We start from the raw sequence: 21,392 nt of genomic DNA, 5'->3' as shown, positions 1-21,392 counted from the left end.
AACAGCCCAATCAAGTTGGCCCAAAGGCACATTGGCAGAGCAACATGTTGTCTATGAAGAACCTACTCAGCTGTGCTACAAATAACAACAAACATCCAAACCACAACGGTAAACAATCAAGACCAACACAACTGTAAACATCCAGAATCCAGCAAATATCCCAAACAGAACATTATTACCCACAATGCACCTGCACAGGTCCTGCAGCAGACAGGGTCTTTCCAAGAACTTTATTTGATGATGATGATGTGATGAAGATCAGACGCTGATGTCACTGATGTTCTGGCTGTTGATGGAATGGATGTGGGTCCTGGGGCCTGTTTCAGAAAGGAGGTTAAGTGTAAACTCTGAGTGCATTAACCCTGAAATCAGGGAAACCCTGGGTTTTCCGTTTTAGAATGGGAGGTTTGTTAAACCAGAGAAAGCAGAGTAAGTCAAACTCATTTCTGAAAGATAGGTAACTTATACTCCTAGTCAGTGTCCATGGTTACTTATGCTGTGAACCTAACCTGGTCGGGAGCAGGTTTTATTCTCTAAACTCAAGGTTTCTGCCGGTCCCCTCCCCTTTTTAAAGACGAGGCGGTATTTTTCGCTTTAACCTTCATTGCCCACATTTCCATCACACGATCTAAGTGACAAGAATGGCTTGTCCTTTTTTGGAGGACCCAATAGACGAGGAGGCTGCATTAATTCGTGGAGAATTACATTTACGTCGTGCGAGGATTTTGAGACCTAGACTCGATTTTTTGTCATTTCCAAATTCGTTTTTGTTTGAGCGTTACCGTTTTTCGTTGCAGTCAATTACATATACAAAATGAAAACGACATTAGATATTGCTATGTAGATGTTTCATATGTCAAATATTGTCAACAAAGCCTACATCCATGACATGCTCAAATTTGACCTAATTGAATTATGTTTTTAGACTTCATTTTTAGCTGCTGCCATGTTCTTTTAATTCCTGCAGGATAGCATCTACATGAAAATGAAATCAGGGACATTGAATTAAATTAATGTAACAATTACTTTTTGGAAACACAATTTTCTAGCTCTGCTTACTTTCTTAATCCCATATAAACCTATACCACTTGATCAATACAAGGGTAGACAAAGGTTCACTTTGAAAAACACAATTGCATGTATTAATATTAAACTGACCAACGTTTGCAAGAGGGGAAGGTTAACAAAAAAGTCCTCTAAACATTACCGACGTTAAATGCATTTTCCCCCAGATTGGTTCTGTACACTATGCAGCATTTCATGCAATTACACCAGGAATGACACTTCAAAAGTACACCTAAATATTGCCATTTTTTATTTCACACCTTACGCTATTTAAAAAGTTATTACAGTCAATATTTTATAACAATGATTTAAATGCAAACTTAGGCATTAACTTGAACAGCTATGTTTTCCCACGCTAACTGTCTCTTTTTTGCAGATGCAGCGGTGTTGCTTTTCTTCTGGAATATGTGCTCAAATTCACTGTAACTCTGCAGCAGCACGTCAAGTTCAGCTGGCGAAAAATACGCAGACCTCTTTTTTCACGGTTGCCATGGTGACTCGTAATATCTGCGCTCCATTGATAATGGCTTCTTATAGTTGCGGTGCGCACGCTCACCTCCGAATCAGTCCACTCAGAGTTGATTGATCTAACTCGGATCAGCTTCTCTGAAACAGAAAACTCAGAGTTGTTAATCTTCCGATTGACCAACTCAGAGTTCAAGTTTAACCTCAGAGTTGGTTGAACCTCCTTTCTGAAACAGGCCCCAGGAAGCGGTGTGTGTTCAAGCTCGCCCCCAGCAGCATCTCATGAAGCCCCTCCTCCAACAGGAGTCCACTGGGGAATTCTGAATGAACCTTTACATTTCAACAGAAATTTCAAGCTAAAAACAGGAAAAAAAACTCTCTTCATGTTTGAAAACAATCAAACATTCAAACAGGAAGAGAAAACAACGTTTGTCAGGAAATCAACAGATTTGATTGATTGTAAATCTTCTTCCTGTTGGAGTTTGATGAATGGAAATAGAATCTGTAGAAAGTCAGTTGATGTTTTCCATTTCAGTAAATGAAGGTTTGATCTGCAGATTTCCTGATGACTTTCTGACTGGGATCCAGACCTGATCTAGACGTGACTCATGAGGAAGCAAACAGCACAGAAACTTCAATATTTCAAAAATCCACATTTGGATCAGGCGTCTTCATCAGAGCACAACTCATGTTTCCAGGACTGTGACTCACCAATAGATCCTCATTTCCTTTACACAATCTGTTTCCATCATTTGGATTTTTCATAAAAACTTGAGTTAGAAAAGAATTGTTGCCCCAAAATGTCCAGTTTGAATAGTCTACAGCTTGTTGTGTTTGGTTGCTAGGTAACAGGGTCTTTAATGTCTATGATGTCATGGTGGCTTTCAGAGTTGAACTCCTGAATATGACGGTAAACATTTGGATTGAACAAAAATGGGATTGAAGCTCATGCTAAATCCTGATCTCAATGCTGAAAAAACCTCCTCCTAGATTCTGGTTGTTTGGAGAAGTCCTCCTCTTCCCAGAATTCCTGAAAAAAGCCCTCATTTCTCCTGACCATCTTCAAAGCCACTTTCTGCTTTAGTTTAGTCCAAACTTGCTTTATGCTGACAACATTTACAGCTTAAATCCATCTGAAGAATCCAAGGAAACAAACCAATCTAAGTCTGCATTCATGCCACTTCAGAACCAACAAAGCATGTTTCCAGGACGCTGACTTACCAATAGAACTTGGGATTTCCTTTGCAGAATCCTTCTCCGTGTGTTTTCCTTTGTTTTTCTCCCCAAAACCTAAAGCAGAGGTTTTTGCTGAGCTGCAGAACAAACGTCTGACTGCTTTAACCGCCGTTGATGGTTTGTTGTGTTTCCCTCTATAGCTGCTATGGTCTTGGTATGGTTGCTAGGTAACGCTGTCTTTGATGATGATGACGTCAGAGTGGCCTCTAGAATTGACTTTTTTCTTGTGGAACCAGGAGCTGTAACCTTTAGGGCACTAGGACCCAGAAAGAGCTCCAGGCAGTGACGGTGTTCAGTGACGGACTGCGTAGCCGCACTTCCTCCAAACGCCACTTTTTTTTTTTTTTTTTTTTTTTTTTTTTTTTTTTTTATAAACATATGTTTATTAAAGATTTTGTCATAGAACAACATACATTTGAACAACAACTGAAAGGGAAAACAAACAGAAAAAAAACCCAGACACAAAAAACCAGGGCAAGAAATGAGAGACTACGAACTTAATATTACACTGCAATTTGAGAAAATCTTTTCCAAGCAATAAAGAAAAAGTGGCACAATAAAATCTGTTGTGGGCAGGTTGTAACTTTTTATACTTGGTCAAATGATCCAAAAAGGGCTTTTTTTAATATACTTTTTATGTCATGGTTCCCGTCTTAAAAAATGACGTCACCACGCATATTTGTGTAGAAAAAAGCTAATTTGCGCCCATAAAATGCTAATTTTTTGCACCTAAAGTACTAATTTGTGGCCCGTAGTCCCACGTACTTTAGACAAAAACATGATACTGAAGCTGTGAATTTTAAAGTCTTGCTTTCTGCACAGACATGTTTGGGGTTCCGTTTGTGGCAAAGACATGACAGTGGACGCCAAAACATCTTTTTGGCCTAAACGGAACTCCGTAGACAGGAGCAGTTTGTGCATTTATTTTTTATTTTTTTTTATTTTTTTTTTTTAATTGAACTTTTAAAATACAAAACATACAAACTCCAGCAGAGGATGAATACACCACAAAATACAAAAACACTAATGGGGGTAAAAAATACTCTCAGTCATAAACATTAAGTGTTGAAACACTTACAAAAAATACAAATAAAAAATAACAGGAGCCAAATGATAGCACAGGACAGACACTAGAATAAAAGCCACAAAGAAATTTGTTTAAATATTTTTTTAACACCTACTGAGGATTGTAATCTTTTCAGTGAGGAATAATATAATTTAAAATCGTTAATAAAACCTGGGAAGGAGGGCTTGGAACCTCTCCACTTGCAACAGTGGATATGGTATTTTCCTAAAAGTAAGATGATATTAATGAAATTTGAGAAAGAATCATCAATATTTTCCATAAACAGCATGACATCAGAAATACCAAAAGGGGGAATATTCAGTTTTAAATTAATCCAATTCCTTATTTGAGTCCAGAACTCTTTGGAGTAATCGCATGAAAAAAACAAATGTTCCAGTGTTTCCTCATTGGAGTTACAAAAAATGCAAGATTCCACGTCAAATTTAAATCTGCTTTGAAGAAAATCGGAGACAGGATAATATTTATTTATTATTTTAAAATGAGTTTCTTTTACTTTGGGCAGAACAGGCCATTTAATATACTTTGAGTGTGCTTTAACTAACAGAGATTGGCTGTTGAAATAAGAGAAAGATCTAAAAGAGGCTCGATTATGGACATGATAAATTCTTTCTTTTAAACAGTTGTTCAAAAGATTGTTATTTAGTTTAAAATCTAAGAAATTACATCCATTTATCTGTAATTTTGGTAATGAGATAATTGTTCTATGAGGAGTAAAAACAGTGTTCTTTATTAAATGAATCAAAGCAGCAGGAATAGCTCGACATACTTTTTTAAATTCTTTAAGGCTGCAGGTGAGACTGTATTTATCTATAAATGAAGAAAAAGTCAATAAATTACCGTCACTGTCAGTTAAATCTGTAACAAAAAGAATGTTTCTGTCAAACCAATCCTGTTTAAATATAGATTTCCTACCAACTAATACTGTTCTGTTATTCCATAATGTTGATCCATGAGGGGTAAAATTGTGAATAAATATCATTTTCCAAAACTGAAGAACCTGTTTATGGAAGTTGGACAAAATGAATGGAATCTTGTTGACTTCAAAATCACATTTCAAAAGGAAGTCTATGCCTCCTAAATGTTTAAAAATGGATCTTGGGATATGAAACCACATGGAGTTACTATCAACCAGAAGAGCTTTTAAAAAATTAATCCTGAAAGTACCGACCATAGCTTCAAAATCTAGAGCATTGATGCCACCATTATCATAACTTTTGACCAGTTGGGAACGTTTGATATAATGTGTTTTGTTTTTCCATATGAATTGAAAAATAATAGAGTTAACTTTCTTAATGTTTGGAGGGGATATGTATAAGGAATAGCAGGGATAAATAATCTTAGAGACGCCTTCTGCTTTGGTTAACAGATTTCTTTCAAAAACAGTTAAATCTCTTGTCAACCAGCGACTTAAACTTTTCTTTATATCAAACAATCGATTTGTAATGTTGACTTCTTCCCTCCTTAATGTGTTTTTAGACAATAACACACCCAGATATTTCACTTCATGAACAACCCTAATGGCTTCAATAGTTTGGTGCTGACACGAGTGAACGGGGAGGATTTCACATTTGGAAATATTTAACTTCAAGCCTGATGCTTTGGAAAATAACTGAAGCCTACTTAGAGCTTTAACAACCTCTGCAACGTTTTTTAGAAGTAAAGCAGTATCATCTGCAAACTGACTAATTTTGTATTGCTTTTCAAAAATAGAAATACCTTGAATATCATGACTATGTTTTATGAGGATGGTTAATAACTGAGTGGCTAATATAAACAGTTTGGGCGAGATGGGACAACCTTGTCGGATACCCCTTTTAATTACAAATCGGGGAGTAATTCCTGGATTTAAGGAAACTGAACTATAAATATCATTATAAAACATTTTAATAATATTACAAAATTTATCACCAAATCCTAAAAATTTCAGGGCTTTAATTAAAAAGGAATGCTCCAATGTGTCAAATGCTTTATAAAAATCTAGAAATAATATTAAACTATCTGGGTCAACAAAGTCACAATAATCCAATAAATCTACTACCAACCTGATGTGATTATGGATATTTCTTCCTTTAATAAATGCTGACTGACACTCATCCACTAAATCCTTCAGTTCTCTGTTTAGACGTTCTGCAAAAACATGAGCCAAAATTTTATAGTCATTGCATAACAAAGTAATTGGTCTCCAATTATCCAAATATAAAGTATTTTTATTAGGTTTGGGGATTAAAGTGATTAACCCCTGTCTCATTGTGTTAGAAAGGCTACCTGCTGAGATACATTCTAGAAAAGCTTCATGTAACAAACGTCTAATATCAGTCCAAAAGAATTTATAAAATTCTGCTGTTAAACCATCCAGGAGATTTCCCAGAGGACATCTTAAGAACAGCAGCATCCATTTCCTCAATGTCTAAATCGTTTTCCATAAAATGTTTAAATTCTAAGTCAATGTTTTGGTTCAATCCTTCAATGCTTTCGAATAAAATTTCACAGTCAGCTTCGGAATGATAGGACTTATATAAATTGGAGTAAAATGTGTGTATTTCTTTGTTAATTTCCCTTTGGTCTTCATAAACAAAATTATTTACTGATAGTTTGTTAATTTGCTTTTTTAATTGCCTTTGTTTTTCAAGATTAAAAAAATATGTGGTATTTTTTTCTCCCTCTTCAATCCAGCGAGCTCGGGATCTTACAAATGCACCTCTAGCTTTTTCAATATACAAAATGTCTAACTCGCTTTGTAATTTATTTAATTCTAATAATTCCTCAGTCGACAAATCCATCTTTTTACATAGGTCATTAATATTTCTTAAAATATTTTGTTGTTTTAGACGTTTCAATCTTAAAGCACTTTTACTAAATTCAATTGCAAGACTTCTAATTTTAAACTTAAACCATTCCCATTTACTCACAGGTGACATGTCCAAGACATTCACTTCTGTTATTAATTCTCTAACCTTGTTGCAAAAACAGGAATCTTCCAAAAGCATATTGTTGAATTTCCAAATTTGAATTAAATCAGTTACTGACCGATTACATTGAAGGGATAAAGAAACAGCACAGTGGTCTGTTAAGGGGGAAGCAGAAATGGAACATTTATCAATATATTTTACTAATGATGAAGATATTAACCAATAATCTAACCTTGAAGATTGTCCATTTCCTGCAGCATTAAACCATGTATATTGCCTGGTCACTGGGTTCAGAATTCTCCAATAATCAACTAAATTGACAACATTCATAAATTCAACCACCAGATCATCAAACTTGTGACATTGTGCTCTAGGTGGATGTCTGTCTAACCAAAGGTCTGGCGCCAGGTTAAAGTCACCTCCAACTATGACATTATCAGTTAAATGAGCGTGTTTAAGGTCTAGAATTTGTTTACATAAGTCTGAGAGGAGTGTTTTGTTTTTAGCTCTTTCATTATAACCATATACACAAACCAAAATAAACATTTCACCGTTAAACTCAAATATTAATATCAACCAATGGCCATAAGTGTCCCCAAAATGGTTAATAACTTTTCCCGGGAATTTGTTTAAAAGTATCATAACACCAGCTGAATGAGAGGTCCCATGACTGACATAAATAGAATCACCCCACTGTAATTTCCAGAAGTTTACATCTTCTTTAACTGAATGGGTTTCCTGCAAAAAAACACATTTTGCTTTCTGCTCCTTGCAAAATAAAAAAATAGCTTTTCGCTTAACATTGTTTTTAAGCCCCCTAGTGTTTAAAGAAATGAAAGAAAACATTTAAGAATTATCAATAGAACAGCAACCGCAGAAGATGTGCAGGAATGAACAATATTGTCCTTACCAGACAATTCAATGAGCATTCTTCACCAAGAACATGAACTGACAGAACACTAACTCTCACTGACTGTAATCTATTGAGGGTCCACTCTTCGATTGTCGATCAGTGCGTACCCCTCCTTCAGGAATGCTCTCTGACCCCTCTTCCTCGCCTCTTGGACCAGCGGCCACTGCTCGGCTCTCGCCTCCCTGTCCTCCTTAGAGAAATCTTCTTTGAAGTGGATGTGCATTTCCTTGCAGACTCTCGCCTCTCTTGACCGTTTCCACACGTCATCCCGGACCACTCTGGACACAAACTGCAGGATTATCGACCGCGGCATATTGTTGGAAGTCGCCGCGTTCCCCTTTCTTCCCAACCGATGGACCGTGTCAACTGCCTCTCGCAGGCGGTCCGCGCCGATGGGAACCACCCTGGTCAAGATGCCGATGACGGTTTCTCTGATGTCTTCTCCATCCTTCTCAGCCAAACCATTCAGCCGCAGATTCCACCTCCGTTTGTAGCGAGCATGCTCAGCCACCGCTTCCCTTAGCCGCTTGTTGTCTCCTTGAAGTTCAGCCACTCTTTTCTCCAGGTGTTCTAGAACTCCTTTATTCCTTTTTATAGCTTCTGAGTTGGCATCAATTCTTTCGTCAAACTTTTTCAGTAGGGCTGTCTGCTCATCCATTTTGGTCGTTTGCATGTCGACCTTCTCCGTCAGGGCGGCCACGGCTTCCATAATTCTTTCGAACATACTTTCATCCTGCAAGTTCTGTCCGCTTCCTTTCATTTGCTTTTTAGGATGAGGTGATTTGACTGGAGTATATGCAAGGTTCACTAACTTTTCTTTGGACCTTTCTTCATCCCCTGTAGTGACTTCAACAGCTTCCTAGAAGTATAAATGCTTCTATTTCCATTTATACTCAAATTAGTTTTCACATTTATTATTTATAAATGGGTACATTAATTTCTTATTTGTATTTTGCAGTTTTGGTTTTACATAATGGTGATGTTTTGCACAGTTCCGTCTCAGCCGACAGTTTCTTCTGCTCTCAAAACGTATTGGAGGAGGTGCAGCGTCCACATCCCAAGATGTTCCTGACATCACTAAGGATGTAATCTCAGGTAATTTTATAGCATGTAAAGTAATAAAAAAAACAGTGTCTGCATAACCCCTTATATTTATAAACAGCAGCTGAAGAGAATGGAGTCCCAAGTTCTTCATAATTAAATTAATAAATATCACCTCATGCAAATAATCTAGCCACAGGGGTTGCAAGCCAGTTGCCTCTGTGCCGGTCCCAAGCCCGGATAAATAGAGAGGGTTGCGTCAGGAAGGGCATCCGGCGTAAAAATTGCCAAAATAACCATGCGAATCATCCACAACACTTTCCTTATCCTGTCTAACCTGGTCACTCCTAAGGAGAACCTCAACATCTTCAGGTAGCGGAGATGAAGATGTTGAGGTTCTCCTTAGGAGTGACCAGGTTAGACAGGATAAGGAACGAGTACATCAGAGGGACGGCTCATGTTGCCTGTGTCAGCGACAAAGTCAGAGAAGCCAGACTGAGATGGTTTGGACATGTTCAGAGGAGGGATAGTGGATATATTGGGAGAAGGATGTTGGAGATGGAGCTGCCTGGCAGGAGGGCAAGAGGACGGCCAAAGAGGAGATACATGGATGTCTTAACAGAGGACATGAAGTTGGCTAATGTTAGGGTAGAAGATGTTCATGATAGAGTGAGGTGGAAAAGGATGATTCGCTGTGGCGACCCCTGATGGGAAAAGCCGAAAGAGAAAGAAGATCACCTCATGCAAATAATCAAACAATAAATCTCTCATAAATGTATAAAAGATCATGAAATTGTGAAAAACCTGCACACAGATTTTAAATGAGCCATTATTAATATTCTGCTATAGATATTTTATTGGCTTTATCAGTGATTATTCTATAATAATAATTCTTGTTTTTTAGCTGCAGAAGAAACTGCTGTCACCACATCTACTGTTGAAAGGGAAACATTAGACTGTTTTACTTTTCACTGTTTGCCTTTATTGAAGTTCTGTATCTCATGTTCCAGAGGCTCCAAGAGAGGCGTGTATGAAAGAGGAGCCGACTTGATCCAAAATTCCACCTACCAGTACCTCAAATCCAGTTGGTCCAGCTGAATGACCAACCACACTCTCTGATCCAGAAAGAATGGATTTGGTGCAAAGAGGTCCTTTTCGGACTGATAAAGACTCTGACTTTCCAAAATGCCCTCATTGAGCTGTTGTTCTTTATGTTGGATTGCATTATTGTTATTTGATTTTCTGTTAAGTTGCTGTTTTTAAAAGTTGGAGTTTTGTGAATGTAATTTGTTGAGTGCCTAATGTTACATAAAAAAATATATATTTATATATCTATATACATTTGTCATTCATATTTATTTCTTTGCATTTAAAATTTGTTCGGCACCACAATATGTGCATCCAACATGCAGGCAATAAACTGTATTCAATTCTTCGGCAGCAACAATAATTCACAAATGTATTAATAGAGATATCTCATTTATATTACAACAACAGTTGTGTTTTTTTTGGTGCTGCTGATCAGTTAGATAGCCCACAAATAAAATCTCGCTTAGGGCCCCCAGAAGACCAGGGCCGGCCCTGCTGCACATGTCGGTGCTACCAGAGAGGATTTCCAAAGTTTGCCCCTCCTCTCTTTCTAATGCCCTGACCCACCGGGCCTGAAGTACTGGCTCCTTTGGAAAGCTGTGGAAACTCATGTGAGGCACTTTTTGTTTGTTGTTGGAACAAAAAGGAATGCTACAGCGACACCTGCTGGTGGATTGTGAGTCGGATCTGCAGGAAGATAAAGGGAATAAAGGATCAAATGAACAGTAAACTGTAAAAAAAAGAAACTAATGGACAGAATAATATCTGCTCCAATGAAAGGTGGATATTTTCAACAGAACACAGTGAAACATAAATATTGGAAATGTACTTCAACGATCTAAGAAAGGAAAACAAATACAGTGAATGACCTTGTTTAATTGACGTAGAACAGCGTTAAACAGTGTTCAGGTGTCAACTCTGCCTAACTGGACCTGTAAACCAGGAGAACAATTATAAAGTGGTGGAGATGTCGCCATTTTGTCTGACGTCAGCGTGAAAAAGGTCTATTGGCAGCGACAGTCCACGAGGCGTCTACCTATTTTATGTTTCATTTCACTCCTCATGAAAGTCCACTTTGGAACAACAGAGATGAGCTTTCTAAGATCTCTCTGGTGGAGAAAGAGATTTGGTCTTTGCTCCACCTTATGGACCATCAGGGTCATTGATTTTCATTTGAAAACTTTTGTTCTACTGAGAATAGAAGAGGAGAAAAAGTTAGCGCTTTTGCTTCCATCATTCTCATTTTTCCACCATTTTAGAAATTTTATTTACATCTTGATCTTCAAAAAGGTATGTGAGACATTTATTCTAATAGACACACCCACATTTCATTTGCGTGGAGCATTTCATCATTGGAATCTTCCAAAGTTATGTACCAGTTACTTCTGCTGTTTCTGTCCTTCCAGGCCGCCGAGCCACAACTGTACAAACTTCTGGCTGCAGTGCTTTTATTTCTGCCGTGGCTCTCTTTAATCTGTTTTTATAAAATTTTCATTTACGTCCATTTTTAGGCCGTTCTTGCATAAATTGAACTGCTATAACGGCTTTCCAGGTTTAGTTTTCCCCTGAAATGTCTCTAATCGGTCCATTGACCTTCTGTTTCTTGTTTCTCTCTGATCCTGGTCCAATAAGTTCATCCTCCTCTGTGGTAAAGTCTGCTTCAATGCCATTTCTGTCAGACTAAAGTAGAGTCTGAGCATCAGGCTTTAGGGTTTTTACTCTGAGGACTTGGAGCATTGAGGTCGGTGAGGGAGAGTCCAGTCTGGTCAGGATTGGATCTTCAGGAAAGTGTTGCTGCTGCTCCTGAAAGACCCTAATGAAGAATTGTAGGTCTGTAGTTTGAAGGCTGTTCTCTGCCCAGCAGCTGCTCACAGGACTAGCAAAGGTTGTTGTTGGTCTGGAGCTGAATTGGTGAAGGAGTTCTTGTTTTGTGAAAGGACTCTGTGATTTTGAGGTCTAACGCTGAGAGAATCTGTCTTTTTCTGCCTCTTCTTGTTGGTCTTAACAGCATGGTTGGAATACTCAATTGTGGTTGGATCAGTTTGTGCACAGATTCTTTTCCAGGTGAAGCTGCAACAGGTAAGAACCATTTTCATTTCTGGGTTGGTGCTGGTCTTTCCAGCTGTGGTTGTTCCTTTTTGACTGTGCTGGTTTGTCAAATCCAGATTTCTGGGATGTCCAGTCTGCTTGAGGCTCTTTGAAAGGGATTTAGCTGGGATGGAAATAGTTTTGGCTTAGTCTGGTTCTGGTTTTCTTGGGTTTTCTGGTTCAACTGTGACGGTGAGAGTGATTGAATACTGATTTAGAGCAAATGCTTGTTGGTAGATTTGTTCACAGGAAGTGGTGTTCTGAAATGGTTTGGATGCTTTTGAAACAAGATGTTAATTATTCTACCCAGCTTTAAAAACAGAGTCACTGCTCACTTTGTGGTAAGTCAAACCATTTTATTAAAATGTTCCATAATGAGATGAAGGAGATCAGCTGTCATGTGATTTGAAATAATCATTCCTGGAAGAATGTGATAATTAAGTTTAATGATAATGTGCAGATAATGTTTACACTTAATCTGTGATACTAGAATGATTTCTGGAGTAAATATATTGATTTTTATTAATTTTAATAATCTGCACTCATGATGGTAAACTATAAATAACTGATCTGAATTGAACAACCGGATAATTCTGGAAAAATAAGAAGTTTAGTAAAGCATGATGGGGATGGGATAATATAGGTTCTACTTCTTCCTACTTTAGTGACAGACAGATGTAGCCCGGTCTTAAAAGAAGAAAAAAACATTAGTTGTTCATTTAAGTAGTATTTGTCATAAAAAAATATCTATATTTGTTTAAGTTCTCTTTAGATAAACAGTTAATTTATCTATGTAAAGTTAAACTGTTGGTATGGAATTTAACTGAGGTATTATCAGTGTTTTATTATTTTTCTTAAGTTACTGTGAGTGTATAAAGTGTGCTCAATGTGTAGACTGACCTAATTGGATGTCAGATTGTCTATCAACGGATTCTGTGAGTGTTATTGGTTGGTTTTTGGATTTTAATCCAATCACAACATCTGAGGGCGAGACAATTGGAAAAAGAGTGTGCGTGTCGAAGAGACTACGTACAGAAGCTTGGGGGTATTCCAGGAAGCATGTTTAAACTAGCCTGACTTTAAGCCTGAACTCTGGCTGAAATCCGCCTGAACTTGCTTACTCGGGGTATGTCGGTTCCAAAAGACCGGATATGAGTTGGCGTAATTACGCTCGACTTGGTAACCCTGGGTTAATGCACGTGCACAGCAGGTACATAAAGACATTCTCAATGGATCGCCGATTTCTGGAGTCACCATGGAAACGCGTGGTGAAAAAAAAGAAAACGCTATACTTCAGTGAGACGGAGTCTGAGGTTTTAATGACGGCGTATGAAGATTACACGCCCATCAAAAAAGTAACACGGCTGCATCATCAAAAGAAAGAGTTTCTGCTTGTAGTAGAAGAACAGACAAAGTAAACGCACAAGTTTCTGATCTTATTTCCATTTACCTTGTGATGCACATATATATAACTTATCCAATTTTGCCAACTTAAATGAATTACTTCTATTGGTAACAAAAAATTGAGTTAAATTTATTCAACCTCATTTCTTACGTCTATAAAACTCAATAATTGTTTATACAACTCAAATTTACGTATTTATCTAACTAAATGTCATATTACTCCAATTCAATTAATATTTTTTTCCATCTTAATTAATTACATTTCTTGATCTCTCAAATGCCTCAGTTTGAGCCGGCAAATATACTCATTTTTATAACAATAAAAAAGACGGGGGGAATAATGCACGGAGTGCAAAAATTCGTTAAAGAAATTACCTCGATTGTCATTATAGTGCCAAGCCGTAGGGGTGCTATATAAACTCATCATCCTCTCCTTCACTCTCACTCATGGTGCAGAGACGTAAGCTCAGTACGGCAAAATAACTCGGCGAAGCATGGCAAAACACAGTAAAACAGCTAAACAACTAAACACATTTGGTCAAAAACCCACACCTAAACCCAAATCCGTCCAGACAGGCAAAGGGAATGATATCCCACAATCCTTTGCAGTGCCGATCTAACAGTAGCACCAAAGTTACACCTTCTTAATTGAAATACTTTGAATGTAAGTAAAATAACTGTTTGAAAACTACGTGTAATTTTTAAACCGACTTACGAAAAAATGATTTATTTTAACTGAAACAAATAATAAAGTTAGATCCAAGTAAAAAAAAATATTTTTCCAGCATCCATATGTGGTCTTATCACCCTCTCACGGTGGAAAAAGTATTATCTGAGCTTCTTCATCCACTAAATCATCTTAAAATGGACACGCCATGCTGCTTCACCTCTCTGTAAACAAACTAAGCTTCAACTAAACCTGCTCCCGACCAGGTTATGTTCAGAGCATGAGTTGCCATGGCAACTTGACCTACCCTGAAACATACCTCCATTTCTGGAACCGAAAACTGAGGTTATCAACTTCCTTAGCCTCAAACTTACCGTGAGAGCTAGCATAACCTGCTTTCTGGAATACACCCCTGGAAGCGTGGTTCAAGTTTCGGCTTGATTTATATTCTCTGACAGTGGTGGATGCAGAGTTCGCCAAAGAAGTTCAGAGCATATGAAATACTGCTGAAGGTAAAACAGTTGACAACATTTGTGTATGTAATTGCGCTGAGCTTTTTACGAAGCACATGTTGTATGAGAGGAATTTTATATGTGACTAGCATGTAACTTGTTAGCAGCGGTTATTCTGTGACCCAACGTTACGGTAAAAAAAAGTAAACGGTGCTAATGTTGTAAAGTATAACAGTTATTAAACACACTCAAACTGAGAGTTTGTGTGAGGATATTAACGAGGCATGTATGTGCATTGACTGAAGGAGCAGGACCAGGACGCGCTCTTGGAGTATTCCTGTGGGCATCAGATGGAGATCCAGAAAGTTCCCGCTGGGACCCGGGTTGTGTTCAGTCAACATTAAACAAGAGTCCAGTTCCAGTCTGGGTCAAGTTCCTTTCCCCTCACTCATTACCAAGACAATACACCAGAATCCGCAATGACTGAACCAGGAGGTTGTGAGTACAAAAAACACTGCACGTGCTTATTTTGTTTTGCTTTCTAAGTGAAGCGGTCAATAAGTTTTTGACCTCAACGCTCCCGAGCGACGACACAGGCCTGCAACGGGTATTTTGTTTATTTAAAAAGGGACATTTTTTGAGTTTGTAAGTGTCTTTATTTTCCCATTTTCTTGTGGATTTGTGAACTAAGATTCATCCTTTGTATTGATTTTTATATTTGTTTTAATAACTAAATTTACCGTTTTTAAACGACACTTCTGGTCTGGAGTTTTTGAAGGTGTTTTTTCTTGAAGCTTGGAGACAGTAAACTAGGAAAAGTTTTAAGTTATTAGATTTGAAGTATGTTTTGAAATTATTTAATTTTGACAATAATCAACTACAAAACACCTAGAAGTTAAAGGGATTTGTGACGGCACCAAACCATAAAAATCACACCCAGGGCCCCGCCCATAGTATTACAGTATTTGAGTTTTACCGTTTAGTTTATTATATGGGACGGGCGCTACACAAATATCTGGATCAGTGTGTCCCATTTATTCTGCACATCTGGATCCTCCATGAAGAAAATCGAAACTGCAGCAGAGCTGTTCCACCACCAAACACTAGGAGGAGCACTAAACTGAAAGAAAAATCACCCAAGAGTCTCTGAGGGAGGGAGTTTGTGGAGCGACTTTTGACCTTAGAGAGAACTGAAAGAATAAGCTTTGAAAGTGGAGGATGTTCTGCTCAAATGAAGCTCTTTGATTCTGTCTGCAGATGATCTGTGGCTGCAATCACAGACCTTCATGCACACGCTCAAACGCGTGCACGTTCAATCCAGCGTATGCGTGAAGGTTGATGGCGCTCTAACAGAGAGCTTTGAGGGGGAGGGAGTCAAGCAGGGCTTACTCTGGCTGCCAGCAGAATGCATGCTGACAGGAAAATGTGAGGCCACGCCCACTGAGAAGGAGCCTGTTGCAGGTTCCAACAGGAAGCCTGTGAGAAAAAGCATCTGCAGCTGAAGGAAAGCAAACAGTGTTTTCTGTCACTGAATTGTTGCTCTGTCATCTCCTCTGTGAGGACCCTCCTTTACATCAGTGTTTTTCAACCTTTTTTGAGCCACGGCACACTTCAACCTTGACAAAAATCCCGCGGCACACCAGCATCCAAAAAAAAAAGCAGAAACTCATAATCTTTATTGATCTACAGTCCCTCCATGATCTCACATGCATTTTTGTGATAATTGTGGCAGCAAAAGCAGGAAGTTGCAGCTAGGACTGTGACGATAACCTCATCATCGCATCACCGCAATTTTTTACGCCCTTTTTTTTTTTTTACATTTTGCATATGGTACGTGTTTGGAACTATAATAAACACATTAAACACATCCATCTTTGCTGATAATTTCCTTTTTTCGCTAGTCCTGTGTTCAGAAACTTTCCTTCTTTCTTTCAGACTGTTGTCTCCTTTTCTCCCACCGCGCGCAGCTCTCTCACTGTCTGTCTCTGCGCTGCACGTGACACGCGGCTCCCTTTACACACAAACAGGCGAGCACTTTCAGAAGCACACACACATTCTACAACAGAAGTTTCCGTCTCGCAAGGAAATACGACAAATTTACTGCTTTCTAATTATTAATTTCTATTGTATTCATTTCCATTACAAGCTGCCTGCGTTCTTAAGTGCGCGACACGGCCGCCCACCGGAGGATTTTGTGTTGGAGAGGGGGGGGGGGGGGGTGTAACTGTCCTCCTTCACTCCTTAACACCAAAATGAACGTGCGCTTTTAGATTTCCATGAATATCACTACATGTTTTGTTTGGGAACTATTTTTTGCAGCGCAATGTTACGTGTCTGTATAAACAAAGGCGGAGCCTCCTGCCCCGTGTTCTTCATTTTATCTCTGCATTGAACTGGGAATTAGAAGTCCACCTTTGACCTTTTGGCCCTGGCCCTGAAGCCACAGCAGCTGACTGATGACCTTTGATCTGCAGAAAGGACCCTACTCTCCTAGGGGCATTAGCAATGTCCTGGGAATGGATGTCTCTCTGTTTTATGGCCATTGTGGGCTGTGTGTGTGTGTGTGTGTATGTGTGTGTGTTTACAACCACCTCCTTGTGAGTAGTTCTCATATGCCGTATTTTAGGTAACGCCCTGATTTTGTATAAAAGTGAGGAGGCAGACCTTTGTAAACTCAGAGCACACGTAGAATGGCTTGAGTCTGTTCCTGTCTGCTCTCCTCGAAAAGATTTAAAGCGAGTCCGTGTCTGTTCTTCCAGCTCAAATATAGTTGAGAAATGTTGATCCAGTTTAGACCCAACAGATGTGTGTTCATTGTGGTTTCAAGACGTTTAACAAGGACGACTCATTGTGCGCTGCGGCGCTGTAACTTTAACCCAATGCATTATGGGAGATGTAGTGGGAAAACTGCAGCAAAAGAGCAGAAAGACTAACGTCTCTGAGCTTCACTGTTTTTTCACTTGTTCCATGGTCTGATCCCGGATACTGTGGAAAGCTACACCGCTAAAGACAAGCTTTAGCTGGTATTTTTGTTGGAACTGAGCGACTTTTTGAGCTAAATTGGAACAAGGAAGTGAAGACTTTAACCTCTTCTGATTGGTCAGACTGATGACATGTGATTAAGCCTCCAAAAATGATTGGCGGAGACAGTTAAAGGGGCGGGACTTTTCCGCAAACAGCTTTACTTGCAACTAAATCGTGGTACCGTCATTCTTATTCAATTTCCTGGAGATGGAAAATGGTTTTAGATCAGTTAATGATTATGAGGGCAATTTCCCACGGCGCACTTGACCATCTCCCATGGCATACTAGTCTGTACTTCAACCTTCTGCAGGTTCTGATCTGCTTCTTTATGATTGGTCAGAACCTTCAGACCCAGAAACCTCTACTTTCTTCCCCGAACTGCTGGTTCTGAAGCTTCCTTCAGTTTCTGCTTCACTTCCTGTCAGAGCAGCACTCCCACTGCATCAGAATGAAGAACAGGAACCACCCTCATATTCATCCTGTCTTCATGGATCCAGAGTCTGCAGGACGATCCACAAACATCCTGCAGTAACTGAGAGGCAGATGACCTCCAAGAAGACATCTGCATCAACCTGTCAATCACTCTGAAGCTCCGCCCCCTTCCATAACATCTGCTGTGTTCAGGAATAAGAGATTATTCCTGATCAAACCCTCAGAGCCCAGAGCATTCTGGGAGATCATCTACACCTTCACTTCAGATGAAATAATTGGATCAGAGTTTTTGTGAAACCACTTTGTTTCAGTTCAGAAAAATTAGAGAAAATTTTGAAACCAGAACCTGTTTGGATCCAGAACCAAGACGAGGAGCTGAGATCTGGAGATTAAAGAGGAAAGATCAACATTAATCTTCATCTTCTCTGCAACTTCTTCACAAACAGCAGCTCAGTGTGAGGAAGAGAAGCCACCAGGTCAGAGGTCATCTGATCAATTCTAGCAGAACCATTCAGGAGAAAAGCTGATTGGTCCAAAGCAGAAGCCTGACTGAAAGGAAATAGTCTGCAGAGACCAGAAGAAGAAGAGGTTTTCTTTCCATTTCTCTGATCAGCTGATCTGAAGACTCAAATTTAAACAGTGATGACAAACAACAACACTCAGCAGAATCAACACATGAGGAAGTGATCTGTTCTTAAAGCAAAGCAGAAGAGAAAGAAGCAGAATCACTGATCTGAGCTGCAGCTGCTTCACACGGTGAGAAGAGACGACTCGTCAAATTTTTCAGAAAATTATAGTCTTTGTTCATTTGTTTCTTTGTTTCTGGAACTTTGTTTTCACTAACTTGACTGTTTATCTCAGTGTTCAGAGAAGACCTCCTTCCTCTGCAAACTCTCATCACTCTGCTGTTTAACCGTGGTGCTATCCTTGGCACTTTAACATTGGGAGTTGGGTCATCTAGACCCACTAGACAGTGCTCTGAACCTTTTTTTCTTCAATGATTTGTGATCTTCACTGGTGTCCATGGATTACATGAAATCTTTCCACCTTTATCCACCTTTGTCATGGTAGGGAGAACACGTAAATGTAAGGGGGGGTCATCTAAGATAGCACAAGGGTTAAAGATTTGATCGCATAATTAATCAACAACTGAGGATCAATTCTCACTCATTGATCAGTTTCTGTTTCACTGATTGAAGAAAATGGAAACAAATTATATTTTTATTGTAGATTTTCACAGAATAAACTGTTGATGTTTACAGAAGTGAAAATGCTGACTCATCAAAGTGGTTCAGATCAGTTGACTGCTGCTTCCTGTCAGAACTTTCCAGAACCCAGACAGAAGAAAGAGTTTCTGTCAGAAACACAAACCACCATGAAGCTCTGGAGGTCAAAGGTTTCATTTCTGACTCCAAACCTTCCTGTTCTCCTCCATCCAAACCTGTGTGGAGGTCAAAGTTCATGAGAAAGTCTCTGTTGGAGCTTTGAGAGGAAGAATTCATGTCTTTCTTTCTTTTCTCCTCATTCTTTGATTTCTGTCTGTTTTTCTTGATGCTTCATGTTTCCTTAAGTGTAGAAACAGGAAGTTTGTTGTTTCTTTGTCAAAGTGACTGAATGGAAATGTTGCTGCTGCAGCTCCATGTCTCCACCTGGTGGAGGGAGAGCAGAACTGCAGCAGCTGATGGCAGCTTCCTCTGCCTCCCACTGCTGTCTGACTGCATTCACCTGAACCTGAGAGGAAACACAAGAGAAGAGCCAATCAGTGGAGGAGCAGCTGATCTGTTGGTGAAGGAGGATCAGAGCTGATGATGAGGAGGGTTTCCTCTGCAGGTGAAGGAGGAAGGTGTGTGTGAGCTGATGTGGATCCAGTGAATCCAGCAGCATGGATCAGTGGGAGGAACCACAGGAGGGAGCCCCTCCCTCTAGAAGCAGAGATGGTAACCATGACAACCAGAGCAAAGCTCAGAGGTGAGATGAAGATCTCCAACTGTCCATGATCTTCTTCATGTCAGAGCTCAGGACTCACACCAGCAACCTTCATTCTACACAGGAACCAACCTGGATCTGGACCTGGATCCAGCTGGGGGTCCAACAGGAGTGACACATCAAATAGTTTTCTTCATCCTAACTTCAAAGACATCCATCCAGGAGTGGACCAGTGAGTGTTTGTCAGAGTTTTTGGAGGCTGGATTCTAGTTCAGATGATCAACAGTTTTCAGATGAAGGACTTGAGGTCTGGTTCAGTTCTGGATCTCTCTGATCAGACTCACTTGGAGCATCATGTGTGTGATGAGATCTTTTCAGTTGAGTCTTCTGAGAGTCTCTGAGAGACATCAGAGATGTTGGAGAAGAAAACATGTTGACTGCTGACTCTGACTGACAGCAGCTCCAGTCTAATGAGAAGAATCACTGCAGACTCCTAGGATTCAGATTTTCATGCTTTCCAAACATCACATTGTTCTAGTTTGACTTTCTGCTCTCAGAATTTCTACATTTCTACATGGAGAATTGGAATCAGCTTTTCTAGAAAAAGTCTGGATTGACTGACAGAAAATGCTGAAAGCTGGAAACTGTTGATCCAAACATGTCATGTTATTCCAGACTAAACAGCTCAGTCTGTGTTCATGTCAAAGTCCATCAGCTGTTCATGAAGAAGCAGATCCTCCAACACTCTGATGGTTTGGTGTTTGCAGAGGTCAACAGGTCACACAGAGAGTCCAGTCTGCAGCCTCCAGCTGTGGCTCCATGAAGAGTGACCGGTCCAAAGAAGATCCTCCATCCTTCAGAACTGAACCAGGACCTTCAGACTCACAGTAAGAAGCAGTTTCTAGTGAACAAAGCAGAGTTCAGCTCTCAGCAGGAACAACAATGTTCTCACCAAGAACATCAGCTGATCCATCCAGGAAGGTCAACCATCTGCTGTGACGCTTTAGGTCTGAGAGGAAAGAAAAGAGTTGGACAACTCTGGAGGACACAAAGCTCAGTCTGTGAGGATGAAGCAAACAGCTGAACTTTTGTAGCCGGTTAACTAGAATGCCACAAGACTCTAGTTAAAGCTAGTTATAAGGACCAAAGTTAGTCTCAGAGGAAGTGCTGAATGATGACAAGCGACATTAAGATGCAGAAAATGTTTATATATTCATATTTGGTTTACAACAGAAAATAAACAAACAAAAACCAATCAGTTCAATGCAGTGCATCTGCTGTCCATCCTCCAGTAATGTTCATAAATCCAGTCCAAGAAGTTCAGTGCAAGCAAAGTTTATAGCATAAATCCATCACATCCACATATGGGGGTGTAGGTGTAAATGCCTTCTACCGCCAGGATGTCAGCTTGGGAAGGCCTGAAATTAAAGCCGAACAGCCTCCATCCTCGGTGGAACCTGGCCTGCACAGAACCAGGAATATCTAACTTGTTTGTAATGGAAGAGGACATTAAAGTAAAACACAAATTCCAGCAAATAAACAACTAAAGTTCAAAAAGAGTACTCCAAATCAAGTATAACCAATAAATTCAGTG

The 21,392-nt window shown here is 39.4% G+C and overlaps 2 protein-coding genes and 1 long non-coding RNA gene across 10 annotated transcripts in view; 2 read left to right on the top strand and 1 right to left on the bottom strand.

Annotated features, from left to right (window-relative positions):
* The window catches only part of LOC144986719 (NLR family CARD domain-containing protein 3-like), a 674,722-nt gene that overhangs the window by 279,542 nt on the left and 373,788 nt on the right, over positions 1-21,392 (bottom strand). The window lies entirely within an intron of this gene.
* LOC144986673 (NLR family CARD domain-containing protein 3-like) overlaps positions 1-21,392 on the top strand; it is a 497,154-nt gene that overhangs the window by 432,578 nt on the left and 43,184 nt on the right. The gene's annotated exons all lie outside the window — the stretch shown is intronic.
* Positions 19,117-20,848, top strand: LOC111948774 (uncharacterized). Its single transcript, XR_002874767.2, has 3 exons — positions 19,117-19,840; positions 19,923-20,030; positions 20,566-20,848. It is a non-coding gene; the product is annotated as an uncharacterized LOC111948774 (long non-coding RNA).

Source organism: Oryzias latipes, chromosome 2 (genome assembly GCF_053564925.1).
Source record: "Oryzias latipes strain Hd-rR chromosome 2, Olatipes_Hd-rR_3.1".
NCBI lineage: Eukaryota > Metazoa > Chordata > Actinopteri > Beloniformes > Adrianichthyidae > Oryzias > Oryzias latipes.
Note: the sequence above shows the minus strand (reverse complement) of the source record. Positions and strands in the feature narration are given on the sequence as shown.